The sequence below is a fragment of the Mustelus asterias genome, chromosome 3 (genome assembly GCF_964213995.1).
Source record: "Mustelus asterias chromosome 3, sMusAst1.hap1.1, whole genome shotgun sequence".
Classification (NCBI taxonomy): Eukaryota; Metazoa; Chordata; class Chondrichthyes; order Carcharhiniformes; family Triakidae; genus Mustelus; species Mustelus asterias.
The window spans coordinates 16,175,333-16,192,018 of NC_135803.1; the positions used below are offsets into that span (position 1 = coordinate 16,175,333).

The 16,686-nt window shown below is 49.9% G+C and overlaps 1 protein-coding gene across 4 annotated transcripts in view; it reads left to right on the forward strand.

The window, feature by feature from the left end:
• LOC144487309 (glutathione hydrolase-like YwrD proenzyme) overlaps nt 1–16,686 on the forward strand; it is a 101,764-nt gene that overhangs the window by 1,206 nt on the left and 83,872 nt on the right. For 3 of the 4 annotated variants that reach the window (XM_078205416.1, XM_078205390.1, XM_078205411.1), the window contains exon 1: nt 8,208–8,285. The exons of the other annotated variant lie outside the window; for it this stretch is intronic. The gene's annotated coding sequence lies outside the window, so the exon portion shown is untranslated. Of the gene's footprint in view, nt 1–8,207; nt 8,286–16,686 lie in introns of those variants that run through there. 4 annotated transcript variants of the gene reach the window in all.

Sequence of the window (16,686 nt, forward strand, 5' to 3'; positions counted from 1 at the left end):
ATTGCTATGGATCTGGAGTCACATTTCAGCCAGGCCAGGTAAGAATGGCAGATATCTTTCCCTGAAAGACATCAATGAAGCAGATGGGTTTTTACAACAATCCAGTGGTTTTGTGATCATTATTATCACTTGGAAAGGCACATTTTCATCAGGGATCGTCAGCATAGTTTTGTTTGGGGAGGATCGTATCTTACTATTTTATGAGGGAGTAACAAGCAGGATTGATAAGGGTAATTGATGTGCATCAATTGGACACGAGGCACAAAGCTTCGGTAAAAGAAGGCTTTTATTAACTAACAATGGAACTATCAGAACTTTAACACACTATCCCAGACTGAAGGGGTCCCGCCCGAGCAGGGGGTCTTATACCTCTCCCAGGAGGCAGAGCCCGACTGGGATGTGCCACAACAGTAACAACCACAGGTGTATCAATCCCACCCTAGCCCAACAACAACATTAGAACAACCCAACAACAACATTAGAACAATCCCACAGTGGGAACCAACGATGGTTCACCACATTCACCCCTCCTTTGAGAACAAAGGCTGGCGGGGTACGAAAACAGACTAAAATGTCAACAGATTATAAGTTCAGATGGTCTGGAGGACTGCACCGTCATTGTGACCTCCTCAATACCGGCGGTGACACCGGAGTAGGTGCTTGCGGTGGCGTTCTCCCCAAAACAGCGTCCAGCTGTTATCCCATGGACTCACAGGCCGGTTGACCCTGATGAAATGGTAGTGCAGGGGATCCTGATACATTCTGCGATGGCGATGATCTTCGGGGCTCAGGCAAGCTGTGCATTGGAGTAAAACTGTTAAGCATTGGTCCTGATGCTGTCCGCGCCACGTCCGGGGGAGAAATAAGGGATAAGGGATTCGTTACTGGGGGTATGGGAGCGACAGGAGTTGCTACGTCCCCTGCGGGCGCCAGGTCTCGGATCGAGACTGTGTCCTCTCGCCCGTCAGGATATGCCACATAGGCATACTGAGGGTTGGCGTGGAGGAGGTGGACCTGTTCGACCAAGGGGCCGGACTTGCGGGCCCTTACATGTCGCCGCAGGAGGACGGGTCCTGGGTACGTCAACCAGGCTGGTAAAGATATCCCCGAGGACGACTTCCGAGGGAATGAGAACATCCTCTCATGGGGAGTAGCATTGGTTGCCGTACACAGGAGGGAGCGAATGGAGTGAAGCGCATCAGGGAGGACCTCCTGCCAACGGGAGACTGGAAGGCCTTTGGACATTCAGCGCCAATAGGACAGCCTTCCAGACTGTAGCATTCTCTCGTTCCACCTGTCCATTACCCCTAGGGTTGTAACTCATGGTCCTACTAGAGGCAATCCCGTATGAGAGCGGGAATTGCCTCAAGTCATTACTCATGAACGACGAGCCCCTGTCGCTATGGATATAGCTGGGGTACCCGAACAGGGTAAAAAGATCACGGAATGCCTTGATCACCGTGGCAGCCGACGTGTCCGCGCAGGGGACAACAAATGGGAACCGGGAGTACTCATCTATTATGTTCAGAAAGTACACGTTCCGATCTGTTGAGGGAAGGGGGCCCTTAAAATCCACACTCAGCCTCTCGAAGGGGCGAATGGCCTTGACCAAATGTGCCCGGTCAGGTCGGTAAAAGTGCGGTTTGCATTCCACGCAAATCCGACAGCTCCTTGTCACCGACCTGACGTCCTCCACCGAGTAAGGCAGGTTGCGGGCTTTGACAAAGTGGTAGAGCCGAGTGACCCCAGGATGGCACAGGTCATTATGGAGGGCGTTCAAGCGATCGTCCTGCATAGTAGCGCATGTTCCGTGCGAGAGGGCATCCGAGGGCTCATTGAGTTTCCCTGGACGATACATGATATCGTAGTTATAGGTGGAGAGTTCAATTCTCCACCGCAAGATCTTATCATTCTTGATCTTGCCCCTCTGCGTGTTGTTGAACATGAACGCCACGGACCGCTGGTCCGTGATCAGGGTGAACCGCTTTCCTGCCAGGTAATGGCGCCAGTGTCTGACGGCCTCCACAATGGCCTGGGCCTCCTTTTCCACCGCTGAATGCCGAATTTCGGGGCCTTGGAGGGTGCGGGAAAAAAACGCGACAGGCCTGCCCGCCTGGTTTAGTGTGGCGGCCAGGGCGAAATCAGATGCATCGCTTTCCACCTGAAAAGGGATGGATTCGTCTACCGCGTGCATCGTGGCTTTCACGATGTCGTCTTTCAATTTCTTGAAGGCCAATTGGGCCTCTGGCGTGAGTGGAAAAGTCGTGGACTTAATAAGCGGATGGGCTTTGTCCGCGTAGTTGGGGACCCACTGCGCATAATAGGAGAAGAAGCCTAGGCATCTTCCCTTGCCCGCTAGCGCAAAAGCACTGAGAAGCCTAGGCATCTTCTCAGTGCTTTTGCGCTAGCGGGCAAGGGAAGTTCAGCAAGGGGGCACATACGGTCTGGATCAGGGCCAATGACCCCGTTTTCCACCACGTATCCCAGGATGGCTAAACGGCGCGTACGGAATACACACTGTTGTAGGTCAAATTCAGGCGAGATGCAGTGCGTAAAAAGTTCTGGAGATTTGTGTCATGGTCCTGCTGATCACGGCCGCAGATGGTGACATTATCCAGGTACGGGAAGGTAGCCCGCAACCTGTTCTGGTCCACCATTCGGTCCATAGCACGCTGGAAGACCGAGACCCCATTGGTGACACCAAATGGAACCCTAAGGAACTGATACAGACGACCATCCGCCTCAAAGGCCGTGTAGTGTCGGTCCTCTGGGCGGATGGGGAGTTGATGGTAGGCGGACTTAAGGTCTGTGGTGGAGAACACCCGGTACTGCGCAATCTGATTGACCATATCAGATATGCGCGGGAGGGGATACGCATCCAGCTGCGTATATCGATTAATGGTCTGACTGTAATCAATGACCATCCGGGGTTTGTTCCCGCTCTTGACCACCACAACCTGTGCTCTCCACGGACTAACACTGGGCTGTATGATCCCTTCTTTGAGGAGTCGCTGAACCTCAGATCTGATGAAGATCCGATCTTCAGTGCTGTAACGCCTACTTTTAGTAGCGATGGGCTTGCAGCCTGGTACCAGATTCTGAAATAAAGAGGGTGTGGTGATCTTTAACGTAGAAAGATTGCAGGCGGGGCGCTTTGGACAATTTGGAGACTGCAGCTGTTCCCCCACTGTCAGCGAAGGGAGTGGCCCACCGTACTGTAGGATCACACTCTTCATGTGGACCATAAAGTTTAGTCCGAGGAGAATTGGTGCGCAAAGATGCGGCAACACAAGGAGCCTGAATCGCTCGTAAATTGTGCCTTGCACTTTCAAAGTTACCACACAACGTCCTAGCACAGCGACAGACCGGGACCTTGATGCCATAGAGATTGTCTGTTTGGCAGGTTGAATCTGGAGTCCACACCTCTTCACAGTGTCAGGGTGAATAAAGCTCTCAGTGCTCCCGCTGTCAAACAGACAATAAATTGCACGACCATTTACCTGTATATCCATCATCGAACAATCAAGCCTGTGATGCTCAGCCTGGTCCAGGGTGATCGACGCCACCGTTGGTCCGTGAACGTCACTGCAGGCAGCTGAGGTCGATGCTGAGGACCCCTGCTGGTCGCTCATGGTCATCGTCGACCAAAATGGCCACCCCCATGAATCGCACATGGGTGAGGGCGCCAAACGTAGCGACTCCTGGTGGTCATCCTCCTCCGACTCCGTCGACCGCAATGGCGTCGTCCTGGACTCGCACGTGGACGAACCCCGTGAGTACTTCGACGACGATGGTGATGATCCCCGTCCCGAAGGGTCACAGGCCGCACTGCCGTTCTTGGGCTTCGATCTGCACACCTTCGCATAATGCCCCTTTTTACCGCATAAGGTACAGACTACCGCTTTAGCGGGACACTTTTGTCGTGGATGTTTGGCTCCTCCGCAGAAGTAGCACCGCGGGCCGCATGGGGCTGCAACCATCGTCTGGTCCACATGGGAGCACGCCATAACACTGCACTTCGAGCCCGTGGGGCGAGGAGGGATTTGCGACTGCTCCTGCCACGTTGTCTCCACGTGGTCCTCCGGATACAGGACCAAGCTCTTCGAAGCCGCCTCAAGCATTTCAGCTAATTCCATAGCTTGGGTCAGGTTGAGATTTCCCTATTCTAGCAGCTTGAGACGGATGTACGAAGACCCGACCCCGGCCACAAACGCATCTCGGGCGAGGTCGTACATGTACTGCTCAGCCGACACAGCTTTGCAGTCACAGCCCCTGGCTAGCTGCAAGAGCTCATTGGCGTAGTCCTCCATGGTTTCGCCCGACTGCCGACGTCGTGTAGCGAGGAGGTAACGAGCGTGGATCTCGTTAGGAGGTTTCGTATAGCGCTTTTTTAAAAGCTCGAGGGCCCTCGGGTAAGTGGTGGCCGCACGGATCGCGAGGTAGACTGTGTCGCTTACCCTCGCATGGAGGACCCGGAGTCTGTCATCATCTGTGGTGACCGCTGCGGAGGCTGCTAGGTAATCTTCGAAACACTTCAGCCAGTGGTCGAAGGTGTTAGAAGCGCCCACCGCACGTGGATCTAGCGTCAGACGTTCTGGCTTTAGGATTTGCTCCATACTCTCCTTTCTTTTTTTTTCTCTTCCGTCGAGAGTTTAATGTTAGTTAATAAAATTGATGCGCATCAATTGGACACGAGGCACAAAGCTCCGGTAAAAGAAGGCTTTTATTAACTAACAATGGAACTATCAGAACTTTAACACACTATCCCAGACTGAAGGGGTCCCGCCCGAGCAGGGGGTCTTATACCTCTCCCAGGAGGCGGAGCCCGACTGGGATGTGCCACAACAGTAACAACCACAGGTGTATCAATCCCACCCTAGCCCAACAACAACATTAGAACAACCCAACAACAACATTAGAACAATCCCACAGTGGGAACCAACGATGGTTCACCACAGTAATGGAGTGGATATTGTCTACATTATTGGAGAGGATTTATTCCCACTTGGAAATAAGTGGACGTATTAGCGAGAGGTGACATGGTTTTGTGAAGGGGAGGTCGTGTCTCACTAACTTGATAGAGTTTTTCGAGGAAGTGACGAAGATGATTGATGAGGGTAGGGCAATGGATGTTGTCCATGTAGACAACAGTAAAGCCTTTGACAAGGCCCCTCATGGCAGGCTGGTGCAGAAGGTGAAGTCGCATGGGATCAGAGGTGAGCTGGCAAGGTGGATACAAAACTGGCTCGGTCATAGAAGACAGAGGGTAGCAGTGGAAGGGTGCGTTTCTGAATGGAGGGCTGTGACAAGTGGCGTTCCTCAGGGATCAGTGCTGGGACCTTTGCTATTTGTAATATATATAAATGATTTGGAGAAAAATGTAACTGGTTTGATTAGTAAGTTTGCAGACGACACAAAGGTTGTTGGATTTGCGGATAGCGATGAGGACCATCAGAGGATACAGCAGGATATAGATCGGTTGGAGACTTCAGCGGAGAGATGGCAGATGGAGTTTAATCTGGACAAATGTGAGGTAATGCATTTTGGAAGGTGTAATACAGATAGGAAATGTACAGTAAATGGCAGAACCCTTAAGAGTATTGATAGGCAGAGGGATCTGGGTGTACAGCTACACAGGTCACTGAAAGTGGCAACGCAGGTGGAGAAGATAGTCAAGAAGGCATATGGCATGCTTGCCTTCATTGGCCGGGGCATTGAGTTTAAAAATTGGCAAGTCATGTTACAGCTTTATAGAACCTTAGTTAGGCCGCACTTGGAATATAGTGTTCAATTCTGGTCGCCACACTACCAGAAGGATGTGGGTTGGTGAGGGTACAGAAAAGATTTACCAGGATGTTGCCTGGCATGGAGGGCATTAGCTATGAGGAGAGGTTGGAGAACTGTTTGTTCTCACTGGAACGACGGAGGTTGAGGGGCGACCTGATAGGAGTCTACAAGATTATGAGAGGCATAGACAGAGTGGATAGTTAGAAGCTTTTTCCCAGAGTGGAAGAGTTAATTACTAGGGGGCATAGGTTTAAGGTGTGAGGGGCAAGGTTTAAAGGAGATGTACGAGGCAGGTTTTTTACACAGAGGGTGCTGGGTGCCTGGAACTCGCTGCTGGGGGAAGTAGTGGAAGCAAATACAATAATGACTTTTAAGGGGCATCTTGACAAATACATGAATAGGATGAGAATGGAGGGATATGGTCCCCGGAAGCGTAAAGGGTTTTAGTTCAGTCGGGCAGCATGGTCGGTGCAGGCTTGGAGGGCCGAAGGGCCTGTTCCTGCACTGTAATTTTCTTTGTTCTTTGTACTACATGGATTTCAGTAAAGCATTGACAAGGTCCCACAAGGCAGACTGGTAAAGTGAGATCTCAGGGGATACAGTGGATGGTGGCAGGTTAGATCCAAAATTGGCTCAGTGACAGGAAACAAAGGGTTTCCTTTGGGTTGATGGATGTTTTTGTGAATGGAAAACTGTTTCCAGTGGTGTTCCACAGGGCTCAGTGTCGGGGCCCTTGCTGCTCGTATTGTATCGGCACAATTGGGCAATTTGCAGATGACACAAAAACTGTCCATGTGGTTGACAGCGAAGAGGATCGCTGTCAACTCCAGAATGATATCAATGCTCTGGTTGAGTGGGTAGAGAAATGGTAAATGGAATTCAATATGGAAAAATGTGAGGTGATGCATTTGGGGAGGGAAAACCAAGCTAGGAAATACTCAATGAACGGAAAGATATTGAGAGGAGTTGAGGAAGAGAGAGACCTTGGAGTGCACATTTACAGATCCTTGAAAGTGGCAGGACCGCTGGACAAAGTGGTCAAGAAATGCATTCCTTTGTTGGGCAAGGTGTTGAATTCAGAAGCAGGGATGTAATGATGGAACTGTTTCATATACTGGTTAGGCCACAGGTAGAATTTTGTGCACAGATCTGGTCACCATGTTATAGGAAGGACATAATTGATCTGGAGAGTGCAGAGGAAATTAACAAGAATGTTGCCAGGGGTTTGAAAATTGCAGCTATGAGGAGAGATTGGGTAGACTAGGGTTGTTCCTCTTGGAACTGAGGAGGCGAAGGGGTGACCTAATTGAGGCCCTTTAAAAATGGTGCCTGATCTCTGTGAAGCCCTACTTACCAGCCTTTTAGCTACCCCCCCCCCCCCCCCCTGCTCTTGGAACCAGAGGGAAACTCACCACTCAACCAAAAAAATGATTAAGTGTGGAAAAATTGTGATCTGATTCTCACTGGCATGTCTGGCACGAATCATACCACTTTTTAAAATCATTTTTTGGGAAGATTCCACACTGCGTGTTTTCAAGAAGAAATTAGATATAGCTCTTGGGGCTAAAGGAATCCCAGGATATGAGGGGAAGGCGGGAACAGGTTACTGAGTTGGGTGATCAGTCATGATCCTAATGAATGGTGGAGCAGGTTCGAAGGGCCGAATGGGCTAATCCTACTCCTATTTCCTTTGTTTCAATGTTTCTATGTTAATGATCTTTAGATTTAACAAATGATGCTTTAGAAAGTCAAGAGGGTGTCACTTTTATTCCTGTCGCTAACTTTCAAGATATCTAGTCTTTAAGTCAACGTATTAATAGTTAATGGAAAACAACACGCCGTGTTAAATGCGGTATCACACTTCCCTCAGCATCACAATAACACAATAAGGATTAGTTATGGAATCAAAAGTGAGTGCAATGAATAATTACTTTTCCAATTTGCATGATTTAACTTTGTAAGGATAATTTTACTTGCTCTAACAGAGGAGATAATTATGAAAATGAAATGAACAGTTGTGTTCTTAATTCGCACAGTGTGTTGAAGGTCAAATGGTTTGAACATTAAGAGGAGCGGAAGCGATGACGTAAGTTGGAAACTGAATGAAAGATTCCGAACTGGGGGTTTTTATTAAATAGAGAAAAGAGATCACACCAAATTAATCAGGGATAATTGGAAATGGAAGCAAAGAGGGTGGCATCAAATAAATTAAGAACATAGAGTGGCACGGTGGCTTAGTGGTCAGTATTGCTGCCTCACAGCGCCAGGGGCCCAGGTTCGATTCCCGGCCTGGATGACTGTGTGGAGTCTGCACGTTCTCCCTGGGCCCGATTCTATCACCATGACGCGCTAATTTTCTGGTGGGTCGGGCTGGGAGATGCATGTGTCGGCCATTTTGTGGGATTCGCGCATGTGTTCCCGATGCATGCGTGTCTCCCGCACCCACAGCTGGAGTGCAGGCGCAGTCGAGACCACGCTGGAAACTGGCGGGAAACCAGGTAAGCGATTTAAATCTATTTGTAATGTAATTTAAATGTCATTATCGGGCCCAGGACTGAATTCTCCGGGTCCGATAGCATCTCCCACCCCGCCAGGAGTATTTCACTTTGGCGGGGTTTAGAGTTGCTCCCCACTTTCGGGGAACTAGTGGGAGACCCCACTGAGTGAATGGGGGGCAATTGGGGCCCCCCAGAGGTCGGGCCAGAGGCTGGTGCCCGCTGGGCCATGGGCACCCTAGCAGTGTCAGCCTGTGCCACCGGCACTGCCTAAGGGGGCACCTTGGCATCGGGCAGTGCCAAGGGGACGGGGCTCATTGTGGGTGGGGCTTAGGATGATTGGTGGGGTGGGGGGTTTCCGCTGCCACTCTGCATGGAGATCGGTCGGGACTGGAGGGAAGCCAGTGATTGGGGTGGGCTGGGGCGGGTGGTCTGCTGGGGGGGGTCTATCTCCCGGCCAGGGGGGGAGGGGGGTCGGCTGGGGTGGGGGGGGGGGGGGTGGGGGGGATCGTCACTGCTGGGGGAGGTGTGCTGGAGGTTGGGGTGGAGGTGGGGGTCAGGGTTGACCTGGCAATGCTTGGGGGGTCACAATCGGGCCATGGGGGGGGGGTGGAGGGGCAGCACTGCGGGGGTCCGGGCTGGCCAGCAAACTGCAGACTGACAGTTCGGGACCACTGCTCATGCGCAGAGGCCCGGAACAGTCAGAATTCAGTGTGATTAGGCCCCGCCCCTCCCGAGCTTTTAATGATATTCATGATAATGACCTCTGCAATGCACAGAGTGTGGGATATTCGAGTCTGAACTCCCACTGGAAAAACAATCGTGATTTACACCATTTTCCTGCCAATTCAGCTTAGAATTGTTTTGGGAGAATCGCACCCTCCCCCCGCCACACCACCCCCCCTGCACCCCGTGACTGCGTGGGTTTCCTCCGAGTGCTCCGGTTTCCTCCCACAGTCCGAAAGACGTGATAGTTAGGTGCGTTGGCCGTGCTAAATTCTCCCTCGGTGTACCCGAAGAGGCGCCGGAGTGTGGCGACTAGGGGATTTTCACTGTAACTTCATTGCAGTGTTAATGTAAGCCTACTTGTGACACTAATAAACAAATTTAAAACTTAATAACCGTGAGAAAAGGTTATAGAATTTAGCCAGCAGATGTGCATCTATCTTCAAGATAGACGATAGATGAGGAGTTCATTGTGAAACAGAAGAAAAAGTTCTGTGAGGCTCATTGGATGTTCTCCTGCTTTAACTATAAGGATATAAGATGTGTCCAAAATGTACGGGTTAGGTTGATTGGCCATGCTAAATTGACCATAGTGTCAGGGGGTTAGCAGGGTAAATATGTGGGGGTTACAGGGATAGAGCCTGGGTGAGATTGTGATCGGTGCAGACTCGATGGGCCGAATGGCCTCCTTCTGCACTGTAGGGATTCTATGATTCTATGATATTTGTCACGTGGCTTCATTCATGGCATGAAGCCTTGCTCAAGGGGAATGAGAATCAGAAAACCATGTAGATAATCACAGTACCATGCAGCCCTCCATGGGGGTTTGTTGTTGGCAGCTGGGGGGACGGGGGTGCAGTGTGATTGAGCAGGACAATGAAGCAATGTTATTGCAACTGGTGTTCCCTTTAAATTTTTTGATTTGATTTGATTTGATTTTGTTTATTATTGTCACATGTATTAACATACTGTGAAAAGTGTTGTTTCTTGCGCGGTATACAGACAAAGCATACCGTTCATAGTGAAGGAAATGAGAGAGTGCAGAATGTAGTGTTACAGTCATAGCTAGGGTGCAGAGAAAGATCAACTTAATGCGAGGTAAGTCCATTCAAAAGTCTGACAGCAGCAGGGAAGAAGCTGTTCTTGAGTCGGTTGGTGCAGGGAAGAAGCTGTTCTTGAGTCGGTTGGTACATGACCTCAGATTTTTGTATCTTTTTCCCGAAGGAGGAAGGTGGAAGAGAGAATGTCCGGGGTGCGTGGGGTCCTTAATTATGCTGGCTGCTTTGCCGAGGCAACGGGAAGTGTAGACAGATGGGAGGCTGATTTGCGTGATGGATTGGGCTACATTCACGACCTTTTGTAGTTCCTTGCGGTCTTGGACAGAACAGGAGCCATACCAAGCTGTGATACCAATTCCCCACTGGGATTGTGTGAGTCTGTATTTGCTCTTTAATCGTGAAACACTATCTGGACAGGTTAATCACAAGTCCTGCATGTTCCTTCACACAAGCAGTGTGGGAAGTCTTCCAATGATGGAGAATCAATTGGAATATTTCAAATGGAGACAGAGGCCGGTATTCTCCGGCCGTTCACACGGCGGGATTCTCCGGTCCTGCCGGCAGCGCACTCCCGCCCGCGGATTTCCGGCCGGTGTGGGGTGACGTCAGTGGGAATTCCCATTGGCAGAGGCGGGTCCAGAGAATCTCGCAAACAACGCTAATAAATAAACCTTAAAACTTCTGCTTTCTCCGGCGCTGCATTCTATAAATTCATCACCCTCAGGGTGTAACAGTTAAATCTAAACTTTTATTTTATTCTCCACCTCTTCTGTGGGGAGCACGGTGGCACAGTGGTTAGCACTGCTGCCTCACAGCGCCAGGGACCTGGGTTCAATTCCGGCCTTGGGTCACTGTCTGTATGGAGTTTGCATGTTCTCCCCGTGTCGGTGTGGGTTTCGTTCGGGTGCTCCAGTTTCCACAGTCCAAAGATATGCGGGTTAACTTGATTGGCCATGCTAAATTGCCCCAGGGTGTCCCAAGATGTACAGGTTAGGGGGAATTAGTGGGGCAAATATGGGGGGGGTTACGGGAAGAGGGCCTGCGTGGGATTGTTGTCGGAGAGTCGGTGGGCTTCCTTCTGCACTGTAAGGATTCTATGGTAGAACCATATGGTTCTATTTAGAACCTGCGACTGTTGAACATACTTATTAAACATACATCTTGCCCACAGCCTTAAGGATTTTGAGTAGCGATTAATTCACTCGGGAGGCTAGGACGTACCCGGGAATAAAGGCTTTTATTCACAACAAGAATAGAGCATACTGCTTAACAATACTATCCCAGACTAAGGGCTACTAGGAAGTAGCAGTGACCTTTATACTCCTTTAAGAAGGCGGAGCCAAACGGAGTGTACCACAGAACAATGCTAACAGGTGGAACACCCCAACCCTAACCCCAACAGTAACAAGAGTAACATATGTACAAGTAGCCATAGTGATAACCATCTATGGTTCAGTACCCATTGTGGTAACCATCTATGGTTCACCACAAGTAGCAACATTGTAAACATAGTGGGGGAAATTTTCCTTGATTGTTAATCATAAAGCTGTTATAAAATATGTTTATGGCCTTCCCTTGTGTTTGTAATGTTGCCGACACATAGCAACCGGAGGAAATTCTTTCCTATTACCACTCAGCCTAATGCAGCATTGAAAATTATTTTGATTGCTCGCTCTCTCCAGGCGACACGCTTCCCTACGTTAATTTCAATTTACGTGCCTTAGTAATTAGAACTGAGGTCACAAGCTTCGTCCTTTCTTTTAAGGCATCACTTTTAGATGCATATTCCCTTCATAGCTGTTCTGGTGAAAGGCCTGTGCCCAACATGTTGTCCTACCTTTTCCATCTCAGATAGACCCATTGTGTGTTTCCATTATTCATCTGTTCCATAAGACCATAAGACCATAAGACATAGGAGCGGAAGTAAGGCCATTCGGCCCATCGAGTCCACTCCACCATTCAATCATGGTTGATTTCAACTCCATTTACCCGCTCTCTCCCCATAGCCCTTAATTCCTCGAGAAATCAAGAATTTATCAATTTCTGTCTTGAAGACGCTCAACGTCTCGGCCTCCACAGCCCTCTGTGGCAATGAATTCCACAGACCCACCACTCTCTGGCTGAAGAAATTTCTCCTCATCTCTGTTCTAAAGTGACTCCCTTTTATTCTAAGGCTGTGCCCCCGCGTCCTAGTCTCCCCTGTTAATGGAAACAACTTCCCTACGTCCATCCTATCTAAGCCGTTCATTATCTTGTAAGTTTCTATCAGATCTCCCCTCAACCTCCTAAACTCCAATGAATATAATCCCACGATCCTCAGACGTTCATCGTATGTCAGGCCTACCATTCCTGGGATCATCCGTGTGAATCTCCGCTGGACCCGCTCCAGTGCCAGTATGTCCTTCCTGAGGTGTGGGGCCCAAAATTGCTCACAGTACTCCAAATGGGGCCTAACCAGTGCTTTATAAAGCCTCAGAAGTACATCCCTGCTTTTGTATTCCAAGCCTCTTGAGATAAATGACAACATTACATTTGCTTTCTTAATTACGGACTCAACCTGCAAGTTTACCTTTAGAGAATCCTGGACTAGGACTCCCAAGTCCCTTTGCACTTTAGCATTATGAATTTTGTCACCGTTTAGAAAATAGTCCATGCCTCTATTCTTTTTTCCAAAGTGTACGACCTCGCACTTGCCCACGTTGAATTTCATCAGCCACTTCTTGGACCACTCTCCTAAACTGTCTAAATCTTTCTGCAGCCTCCCCACCTCCTCAATACTACCTGCCCCCCCACCTATCTTTGTATCATCGGCAAACTTGGCCAGAATGCTCCCAGTCCCGTCATCTAGATCGTTAATATATAAAGAGAACAGCTGTGGCCCCAACACTGAACCCTGCGGGACACCACTTGTCACCGGTTGCCATTCTGAGAAAGAACCTTTTATCCCAACTCTCTGCCTTCTGTCTGACAGCCAATCGTCAATCCATGTTAGTACCTTGCCTCGAATACCATGGGCCCTTATTTTACTCAGCAGTCTCCCGTGAGGCACCTTGTCAAAGGCCTTTTGGAAGTCAAGATAGATAACATCCATTGGCTCTCCTTGGTCTAACCTATTTGTTATCTCTTCAAAGAACTCTAACAGGTTTGTCAGGCACGACCTAGCAGCAATTCAGGCACGTTCCTAGCAGCAATTCAGTTTTGAATGCTGTTGCAGAGGTCAGGCTGTTGTGAAATCTGCCACTGGGTTGAAATACTCACTCAAACAGTATTTTGTCAATTTTGTGGCTTTAGCAATTTTCTTGCGAACTCAACTGTCTGATATGCCGAAATTGCAACATAAACGGTATACGTGACTGTCTCACAATCGCTACAGGATTGTAGTTTTTGTGCAGCTTAAAATATCTCATATTCTTTTGAGTATAATAATCATACGCAGCCATTTTCTTTAAGACATGTTTGTCCCCTGTTGGAATGAATTCACCATTTCGTTGGGAACTGTTACCGTGAAATGCAAAAAGTAGTCGTTTCATTTCAAATTGTCCAGGAGGTTGACATGCTCTGGAGTTGCATGTTGGACATCATTAAGGCGTTAAGGGTTGATTCGCAAACTTCATTGTAACTTAAAGCAACAGGCTTTCCATTACAAGCAGGGTGCTTTGAAGTTAAATAAGTGACAGTCACGATCTTGTCAGTCATGAGTGATTAAGCATTTGTTTTAGGATGATGAAAATTGGTAGCACGCTGGCCAGTGGTTAGCACTGCTGCCTCACAGCGCCAGGGGCCCGGGTTCGATTCCGGTCTTGGGTGACCGCCTGTGTGGAGTTTGCACATTCCGCCCATGTCTGCGTGGGTTTCCTCCAGGTGCTCTGGTTTCCTCCCACAGTCCAAAGATGCGTGGGTTAGGTTGATTGACCAAGCTAAATTGGCCCTATTGTCAGGGGGATTAGGAGGGTTAATTTGAGGGGTTGCGGGAAAAAAGGGCCTGGGTGGGACTGTGGTCGGTGCAGACTCAATGGGCTGAATGGCCGCTTTCTGCACTATAGGGTTTCTATGATTCTATGATTCATTCTATGACTCTTTCAGGACTATGATGAAGAGCCCCTGAAATTGGATCACACTAAGCAAATACCTCATGGCCACTCAATGTACAGTGAAAGATAGCATCTTTGTGCTCTCTGATTTGTGTATGCAGGCAGTAAGCCTCAGCAGGAAGCTCAACATGAATACATTGTTGGTTCTGCTTAAAACTAGACCGCGCCTCCTTCTGTGTTGTAATAACTCTGTGATTTTGTAATGGCAAGGAATTTTGGAATGTTAATGAAGTGTCGTGCAGTCCAGAGGCAGTTGTTGGAGGTGCTGTTTTCAGGTGAGTGGTTAAATCGAGGGCTCATTTACCTGTGAGGGCGCAGATAAAGAGTATAAGATATATATAAGAGTACCCTGGCATTTCTTTAGAGAACAACTGGAACTAGCATGCTGGACAACATTCACCCTGGAGACATCACCACCAAAACAGCTGAAATGATCATTGATAAATCAAAGCAAAATACTGCAGATACTGGAATAAAGGTAGAAAATGCTGGAAAAACTCATCAGCTCTGGCAGCGTCTGTGGAGGGTGAGACAGAGTTAACGGGGGCAATTCTCCCACCCCCTGCGCTAGTTTTCTGGTGCAGCGGGGTGGTAGAATCCCTTGTCTGGGCATGCGCGGGATTCACCGCGCGTGCATCGCCCAGCCCCGGATTTCCGGCGCAGGCAGATCCATGCTGGAAACCGGCGGGAAGACAGGTCAGTTATTTTAATCTAATTTTCATGTTGCTTAAATGTGATTCAGCCGGCCCGGGACTCAATTCTCCGGGCCCGCTAGCCCCTCCCACACAGCCAGCACAGTTTCACTCCAGCGGGGTTTACAGTAGCTCCCCACTTTTGGGGGAACTATTAGGGTAACCCCGCTGGAGCTAAGGGGGGCAATCAGGGCCCCCCAGGGGGCCGGGCGGTGGGGGTGTGGTGCCCCCTGGGCCTGGACACCATGGCAGTGCCAGCCTGTGCCCTCTGGCACTGCCCAAGGGGCAAAGTGCCCATGCCCAGTGGGCACCTTGGCACTATCTGTAGGGCATGGGGCAGTGCCAAGGGGGAGGGACCTATTGGGGGGTGGGGCCTTGTGGGCAGGGCCTAGGGGGCAATCGGCGGGGTTGGGTGGTCCTGCTCTGCCTCTCTGCATGGATAACCTCATGATGCTCCACTTCTCCAGCTTCCACCCTAAACACGTTAAAGAAGCCAAACCCTACGGACAAGTCCTCCATATACACAGGATCTGCTCGGATGAGGAGGATCGCAACAGACACCTCCAGATGCTGAAAGATGCCCTCATAAGAACAGGATATGGCGCTCGACTCATCGATCGACAGTTCCGACGCGCCACAGCGAAAAACCGCACCGACCTCCTCAGAAGACAAACACGGGACACGGTGGACAGAGTACCCTTCATCGTCCAGTACTTCCCCGGAGCGGAGAAGCTACGGCATCTCCTCCGGAGCCTTCAACATGTCATTGATGAAGACGAACATCTCGCCAAGGCCATCCCCACACCCCCACTTCTAGCCTTCAAACAACCGCACAACCTCAAACAGACCATTGTCCGCAGCAAACTACCCAGCCTTCAGGAGAACAGTGACCATGACACCACACAACCCTGCCACAGCAACCTCTGCAAGACGTGTCGGATCATCGACACGGATGCCATCATCTCACGTGAGAACACCGTCTACCAGGTACACGGTACATACACTTGCAACTCGGCCAACGTTGTCTACCTGATACGCTGCAGGAAAGGATGTCCCGAGGCATGGTACATTGGGGAAACCATGCAGACGCTACGACAACGGATGAATGAACACTGCTCGACAATCACCAGGCAAGACTGTTCTCTTCCTGTGGGGGAGCACTTCAGCGATCACGGGCATTCAGCCTCTGATCTTCAGGTAAGCGTTCTCCAAGGCGGCCTTCACGACACACGACAGTGCAGAGTCGCTGAGCAGAAACTGATAGCCAAGTTCCGCACACATGAGGACGGCCTAAACCGGGATCTTGGATTTATGTCACACTATCAGTAACCCCCACAGCTTGCCTCCTGGACTTGCAGAATCTCACTGGCTGTCCTGTCTGGAGACAATACACATCTCTTTAACCTGTGCTTAATGCTCCCTCCACTCACATTGTCTGTATCTTTAAGACCTGGTTGGCTGTAGAGATTTGCATTCTGTGTCTCTGTATGCCCTGTTTGAGAGCAGATTTCCACTTCATCTGACAAAGGAGCAGCGCTCCAAAAGCTAATGGCATTTGCGACCAAATAAACCTGTTGGACTTTAACCTGGTGTTGTTAAAACTCTTACTGTCTCTGCATGGGGACAGGAGGGAGGCCAGCGATCAGGGAGGCAGGCGGGGGAGGGGTTTGCTGGGGGGGGGGTGTTTGCCTGCGGGGTGGTCTGCCTGTGGGGGAGGGTCTGCTTGAGGGCGGGGTGGGGGTCTGCCTGTGGGGGAGTGGATCGGTACTGGTGGGGGGGAAACTGTTTGGGCAGGGGGGGGCGGTGATCTGTTTGGTGATCAGGGTGGTCCAGGAAA